At 41.2% G+C, this 7,389-nt stretch overlaps 1 pseudogene; it reads right to left on the bottom strand.

Annotated features, from left to right (window-relative positions):
• Nucleotides 1-5,435: 5,435 nt before the first annotated feature.
• On the bottom strand, nucleotides 5,436-6,565 carry LOC149226297 (acyl-CoA-binding domain-containing protein 6 pseudogene; annotated as a pseudogene).
• Nucleotides 6,566-7,389: the final 824 nt, after the last annotated feature.

The raw sequence follows: 7,389 nt of genomic DNA, 5'->3' as shown, positions 1-7,389 counted from the left end.
CAAAAGGTCGAGGCGGCAGTTGACCCGGTCTTGCCATCAGAGGTTTTATCTTCGGATGATACAGTCACTGAAGAGAACAAGGATGACACCGTCCAAATTCTCTTCATCAACACAGACTCCGACGAACATGGGGGCAATCTACCCATTCCTTTACCGCAGGAAGGAAGTTCGTGAGAGCCATACTCGGCCGTCTACTCGGTCCCACCTCCAAGCAACCTAGTTGTCTCCTTCGACTGGATTCAACTAGGCAGACCCCGTTTGCCAGCAAGCATACCATTCTGAATTATCATTCAAATATATAGAATGGTCATGGCTGGTACCATCATAGATGAGGGGGCTTCTGTGAGTATCCTTTCCTCTACTGCTTGGAAAGCGCTTGGTTCGCCATCGTTGTCGCCTAAGATGAGAAATCTGACAGGTTTTGACAAAGGAACCAGTCGACCTTTAGGGATCCTTCCCGATGTGCCCATAACATTGAGAAGGAAGACAGTTCGCATGAACGTCATGGTAGTTCAAGGACCCTTGGATTATAACCTACTCCTTGGACGAGACTATATTTATTGCATGGGAGCCATCGTCTCCTCACTCTTTAGAGTAATGTGTTTTCCGCACGAAGGAAGAGTGGTCAAGCTCGTGGACCAGCTTTCATTTCCCAGATCACGCATAGCAAATAGTCATATACTGTCCCTAAATGGTCTCTTCACGCAAGAAATGTCTCAATCCCCAGTCCGTCCTCCTGATGAGCGCGAGTAATTTGGAGGGATATGACTGAAACCCAGGGGGCATGCATCCTAGTCTGCTTCGGCAGGAAAACTTCGGGTATAGGATAGGTTTTCGCGGGAGAATATGACTAGTCTGTACCCTGTCCGTCGGTGGAAGAGGGGTTATTCTAGAATAAGATTCTCTTGTCAAAGTTATGTGAGTTGGCGGACGTCCTCGCTCACCTTTGTTTATCTCGGTAGACATCGCCGAAGAAGTGTTTTGTTTGCACCGCGAAAAGAGCAATATTTGGGTAACCTGTAAGAGGTAGGCCTCTCCTGATAGAACAAATGTTTTGTCTGCAAATTGAGGGGTAACCTTGAAACCATATTTTATACCTGGGGGCATGCAAACCTTTTGGAGTGCAAGCGTAGGGCGACTATTTATTTTTTAAAATTTTTAGGTCCTCCCTTTAAACCCGTAGGCTAACCCTTTAAACTCGTAGGATTAGTCATCACCTAACTTGCATAAAGAAAGGATGTGGGGAAAAAATCTAAAAGTTGCCGTTTTTATATGAGACATTCTTATCATATGACTGGATTAATCAAGCAGTTTTAGCACATAGTTCAAGCTCGTTAAAAAATAAACATAAGACACGAGCAAATGTTTCCACCCGCGTTTAAGCTCGTTAAAAAATGAACTATTCCCCGGTAAATAACCACCGTGAATGAAGCATTTCAGCCATTAAAGCCTTGGTCGTGTTTGCACCGTCACCTCCACTTTTCCATTGGCTGATCATTCACCTCCATTTGATTGTTTACCCATTTTGAGGAACAGCTACGAAGAGTGATTTCACTAGCCATCCTTGTGACACTGCCGTGATTGGAAAATTCCAAACCTTACCTAGAATCAGCTGCTACCCATTTTATCACTCGTTCCTCAAAAGACGAGTCTTCTTTAAGCTCTTTTCAACTGACTCGTAAAATATGAAAAGATTGTCGAGTTTTGGCCTTCCAGCTCGTTAAAGCGACAGGAAGTGCTATCCCTCCTCTAGATTTTAATCTTTTTGGACCTGAGGGATTATTGCACAAAAAGATCGAGCACTTGTTTTGTTCGGCTCGTTAAAACTATCGAAAATTCATCCCTTCTATATTATTTTATACTTTTTCGGACTTAAGGGATTAGATGACAAAAAAGGAATTTCGGAGTTGCCTTTACGTACCTTTTCAGACTCTCTAAAAATGAAAAGGACCGAGTTATCTTTGTCGTTAGACTCGTTAAAAATATTAATAGCGACAAACTTGTCTTTAGACGAGAACGAGTTTCACTATCGCTAGGCTCGTTAAAACATAGCGGTGGGTTTTCCCGAAGGGCAAATTATAGAACAAGCATATGTTATCCTCCTCAAGCTTGACAAAAATAAAGAGGTCCTGGTCAGCAATGACTGGGGAAAAATTGGGAAGAAAACTCAAAGAAACTCTATTGGTAGCAAGTCACTCTTGAACATGACACTTCCACCCATGCCTGAGTCGGGTTGGGTTGTTTCATTCACCGATCACATCGCCATGGTCTCGCCATACCATCCACATTTGGGGTAAATGCTACCAATCCATCACATAAGTGTCGCCGACATGTTCAAGAGAAGTCATCCAGAGAAGTCACCTGTGTCCCATCCACTACCATACATTACACTTCGTTCTTTCATGACCGCCACCCTGAACCATATATCATCAGATCATTTTCACCTGCATCAAAATAATTTGCTCCGTTCCGTGTCATTGATGTGGGATTCATTAAGGCCCTCCTTTGACGGATCGCTTCTTGTCGACATCAGCTCATTATCCAAGAAGTTGATCTAGGAACACCCCATTCAGTACTTTGAAGCTTGCATGCCTCAATGGCAAGTTTCTCACTTCCGGCGACAGGTATACATCTGTTATCACAAAATCAAGCACTGAAGGCTGCTAATCAGTCAGACTTTGTGTAACTATTTCAAACCAGACTTTTGACTAAGGCTTAGCCTCCTTAGCCTGAGAGGGCTCTCTCAAAGGGTTATTGATCTTAAATATTGATGAGATGGCTAACTCTTGCAAAGTAAATCTAACATATAAATTGGCTGGACAGACCTTACAAAGATTTCCATTGGGCTCATGGAGTTAATCATCATTTCAGCAAACTATAAAACCACTCATTCATAGAAGTCAGGGCATGTAATGTTTAAACACTCAAGACACCTCTCAAATAAACCTCAACTTACAAATACACACAGGAAATCAGAGCAGCAGAGTGAATTCTGAGTGATTGTGTATCTATAAAGCTGTAAAACATAAGGATAAAACAAAACCACATATATCTTGAGCATCTGAAACAATGTATGAATCCTGAGAAGAAAAAGCAGTCATTTGTATTACTGAAACAAGTTCTTACATAAGCCAAAATAAACTCTGTTTCTCAAAAACATCCAACCCTCATTACATAGATGACTCCTCTATATATAGAAACATACTTCTAACTACTTAGAGCTTCCTCCTCCAGCATGAGGGGAGCTCGATGACTGTCACTAATGACCCCTATCTTCTTTGCAACAAACTATTTAATACAATAAGTGCTAACTGAAATTCTAAAGAGTCCTAATTTGATTATAACTCTAAGTCTATCTCCTTCGTAGAATGATTCCTCCTTGTAGCTTTGACACCTTTCCGTTTGGCTGAGATGGCTGAAATGAGCAATTAATGCTTCATGCTGGTTTTGGTTACTGAAGGCTTTAATCTGCTCCGTGTTGGCTAAGAATATCCCTAAATTTTCGGTTCTGGTCCCCCATCACTTCGAATATGCAGCAGCATGAACTTTAAGTCTTTAATGAGCCAAGAATATAGGGCATCACCATGCTTTTGATATGATGGAAGCTTCTTTGATGGACAGGTGTGCCAACCAAAACTTCTCGTATGCAGCTCCCTCAAAACCCTAATCACCGAGAATAAAGTGGCTTCATAACCAAAAATCTTAAACTTAGGTTAAAATATTTCACCTTTTGTTAAAGGTACACCTGGCATATGTTGAATGGCTGTAGCAGCTTCCTTTGATCCCTTTCATGTCACTGAGGTGTTCCCTTTGCAAATTTTTTATTCTTCTTTCAAACTGTTTGCCTGCGTTTTAAAAACAACACCTACAACAATTTCGCAATTTCGTAGTGCGCTACGAAACTGTAAATGAGCATGGTTAATAGCCTCAACTTTTTAATGCAAGTAACAATAATGAACCGGACATCTTCATCTTGGTGCCTTAGAATCTCTGGCTTTACCAACACACTTATGGATGGAATCACTACATCCTGCATTATAATACATAACCTGTTGATCTTTGAGCAGACTTTCGTCTTTGTGCAGTGATATAACCTTGTGACTTGCAGTGAATGTGGCAAAGTTCTAGCAATGCAGTAGCATTCCCAAAAATAAAGTCGCAATTGCCTTCAATGTAACAGTCTCTTAGGTAGTGCTTCCCATAATGTAGATATGCAATGTTCTGCTGCGTTGAAAGCAATACGCTGCCCAAAGAGTATAAATGGTTTCCATTTGACTATGTACAGGCGTTGCACTTACCCTTCGGAAATACCTTCCTCTTCGGGATGTTTAGGACTCACACCCAGCATTTAAATAAATATCATCTGCCTATGCCATGTTACTTCCCATACTGTACCTGCAAGTTGTGATGAAACATTGAACAATCTTGAGACAAAAGATAACAAGGCTGCCAATAATGCTTTGGGGCATTCTTCATGTGGTAAATGCCCACATCCAGAGATTGGTACTAATCTAGAATTAGGAAGTTTGAGATTATTTAAGTGGAACAAAAATATCTTCTGCACCAGAAACTATCAGCACAGGCAAGTTCTGCAATCTGACGACCCTCTCACTAAAAAAAATCACTGTGCCCTTTCCCACAGGAATGTTTGGCAGGCATATTGCGCAAGACATCATCCTCTTCCATCCTCATCTTGAACATAAGAGTTTCCCACCAATAGTTTTATCAAGCACTAACATAGAGTTCCCTGAAGCTCAAACATCTACCAACATTCTATTTCTCATACAACTAAGACCACAATCTTGAATGACCACGATCGCTATTGTAGCTTCGCTTGGAATGATGTTTCTTGTCATTTTTATTGCTTCCCTCCACCATACCTTTGAGATAAATCACATCTTCTATCCTTCTCATAACATTCATTACAAATCTGGAAATCCTGCAAGCATATCTTGCAGACCCAGTATTTGGAATTCACCAAGGCATGGAAACAGTGAGAACAACGAGGATGCAAATTAATCGACATATGATGTCGTTTAATCCCCTCGATGAGCATCTTAAGCTGCTTCATTACAAGATTATCCTTCTGAGAAACAGTCAAACACGTTCCTCTTCTGCAATTCCAGTTCTCTTCTTCCATCTTCATTTTAAATTCCTCCATCTTATCTGGAAGGAAATTTCCCTTACAGTATGGCAAACGAGCAGCTGTGGTGTTGCTCTTTCCCCAAAACTGGTTATAGATGTTTGTCAACTTCATAACGATTCTCTCATTAATGGCCTTCATTCAATAAGATATACCTGTTGAGAGCTGGATCCGTCGATATCACCGTCGGGCATCCTCAATTTAAAGTGCCATGTGTTCATTACCCTGCTCTGATGCATGCCATGTGTGCAAGTTGCTGTCGTTCAATCATCACTGCAGAAACTTGACTTTCCTACGCATATATCATATTCCCAAAATCAAGAATCCATGCAGCCTTACTCTGTTCAACATCAAAATCTAGTATATGAACGTTCTGCTCATCCTTGAAGGCTTCAAAAATTTCACCATTGTTTGAAGTAGGCACTAAACTCAGACCCTCGCTAGCAAGTGGCACTCGTCCTTGTACAGTGGTTACAACAGACCATACAAGTGTAGACATATTCAAAACCATGGTCTCTGAGACACCACTTTTGTTATCACCTCCACCTACAATATACCAATTTTCACCAATTGAGACACCTGCATGCCCAGCTCAAGGGGTGGGCAAAGTGCCTTGGATTTTTTTGGCCGTGACCATTCCATACTCTGCAAGTCAAGGACATGAAGACAATTGAAACATGTGGAATGAAAACCACCACCAAAAATCAAAAGACACCGATTTGCGTGTACTAAAGCAGTGTGATCAGACCGTGGTGTTGGAGGCGTACCCACAACTTCTACAGCATCCCGAGTCATCATTTCCAACTCGAGAATATTCAGATCATTCAGAAGACTCCTCCTTGAATCTTCACCGCCAAACATAATTAAACTGGACCCTACGAGAGTGACAGATTGACCACCGCGTGCAATCAGAGGTTTTCCATATGACTTTAGTACACACCATGTACAGGATTCTGTGTCAAAAGATCGAACTGTTACAACGTCAGAAGGATCCTTTGTATGTCCAGCAACAGCTAGAATCTTGTTGCCCCATTGAATCAGGCAATGGCCAGCACAAAGAGATAAAAGTTCTTGAGAAGAGTCAGATGCCATCTTTGTATTCAGTTTGGACCATGTCAAAGATTTCAAATCGAACACCTGCATATCATTTAGGTAGCGCCCATTGTGATTTCCACCAAAGACATACATTTTCTCTTGCACTACTACTGCTGCATGCTCATAGCGGGCTTTCGGTTGCCGACCAGTTACTGACAGTGAAACCCACTGGTCATAAACCGCAACCGATCCCAGGCCTTCCAATATAACATCTTTATCTTGTGTCTCTACAAAACTTCCGTTGTCAATGGCAGTATCTTTAGGAACAGAAACAGAATTGTCGTGATGGGAAGCTGATTCCTTGGATGGTTTTTTCACTTCTACCATTTGCTAGGGTACTAAGAACCTTATAAGCTGACAACTGTTGATGCAAACCAAATGGATTTTGATAAACATGACAGCTGGGTAAGGTCTGCTATGGATTAGGACAAATCCCCGATTTCGCAGCATAGCTAGTGCAAAATATGAATTATGCGCTACAAAATCACTTAAAACATGTTGCGCTGCGAAACTGATAGACAGGATTTATATGCCTTTGACAAACAATTGAACTGATGTGAAAAATTTTAAATTTTCTCTTGAGTGATAACAGTGGCTCCACTTGGGATAGTGTGCTCCTGTAGTACACTAAGAACTGGTAGGTCCAGTGCCTTATCCTCTTATGATGAACAAAAATTTATTTGACAAACATCCTCTTCGAGCTTCTTGGGCCTTCACCTTAGGCTTAAGCTTGATGACCACTGTAGGAGAAAGAAATCTATATCTATTTAAAAAAAAATGCTCAGTCAACCTTGAGCTTATTTGCATTTACCTACCTACCTACCCTAACCATTTCAACTTCTTTCTGCTCAATCAATATGAAATTTCCAATGTAGCCAATCATTTGTCTTATCTGATATTTGATTTCTTTGACTGCATCGGAGTTCAGAGCCAATATGATAGTGTGATGACCGCTGCCACTGAAATTGTCTCTGATCTTTATAGGAAAACTGAAACACTGGAGAGTAAAACTCTTCCATGTAATCAGCTATAGGATCCCAGAATACATGATCAGCTTGATGGTTCTTGTAACTTTCTGGTTGTGCAAACTGATCTTCAACAACAGTGTACAGTTCCTCAATCGTGAAAGAGAAAGGAACCAGCATTGTCTC

This window comes from Pinus tabuliformis, chromosome J, assembly GCF_031772625.1.
Source record: "Pinus tabuliformis cultivar Carrire ecotype Pingquan chromosome J, CPIR1, whole genome shotgun sequence".
Classification (NCBI taxonomy): Eukaryota; Viridiplantae; Streptophyta; class Pinopsida; order Pinales; family Pinaceae; genus Pinus; species Pinus tabuliformis.
This window is presented reverse-complemented; position numbering and strand designations above follow the sequence as displayed.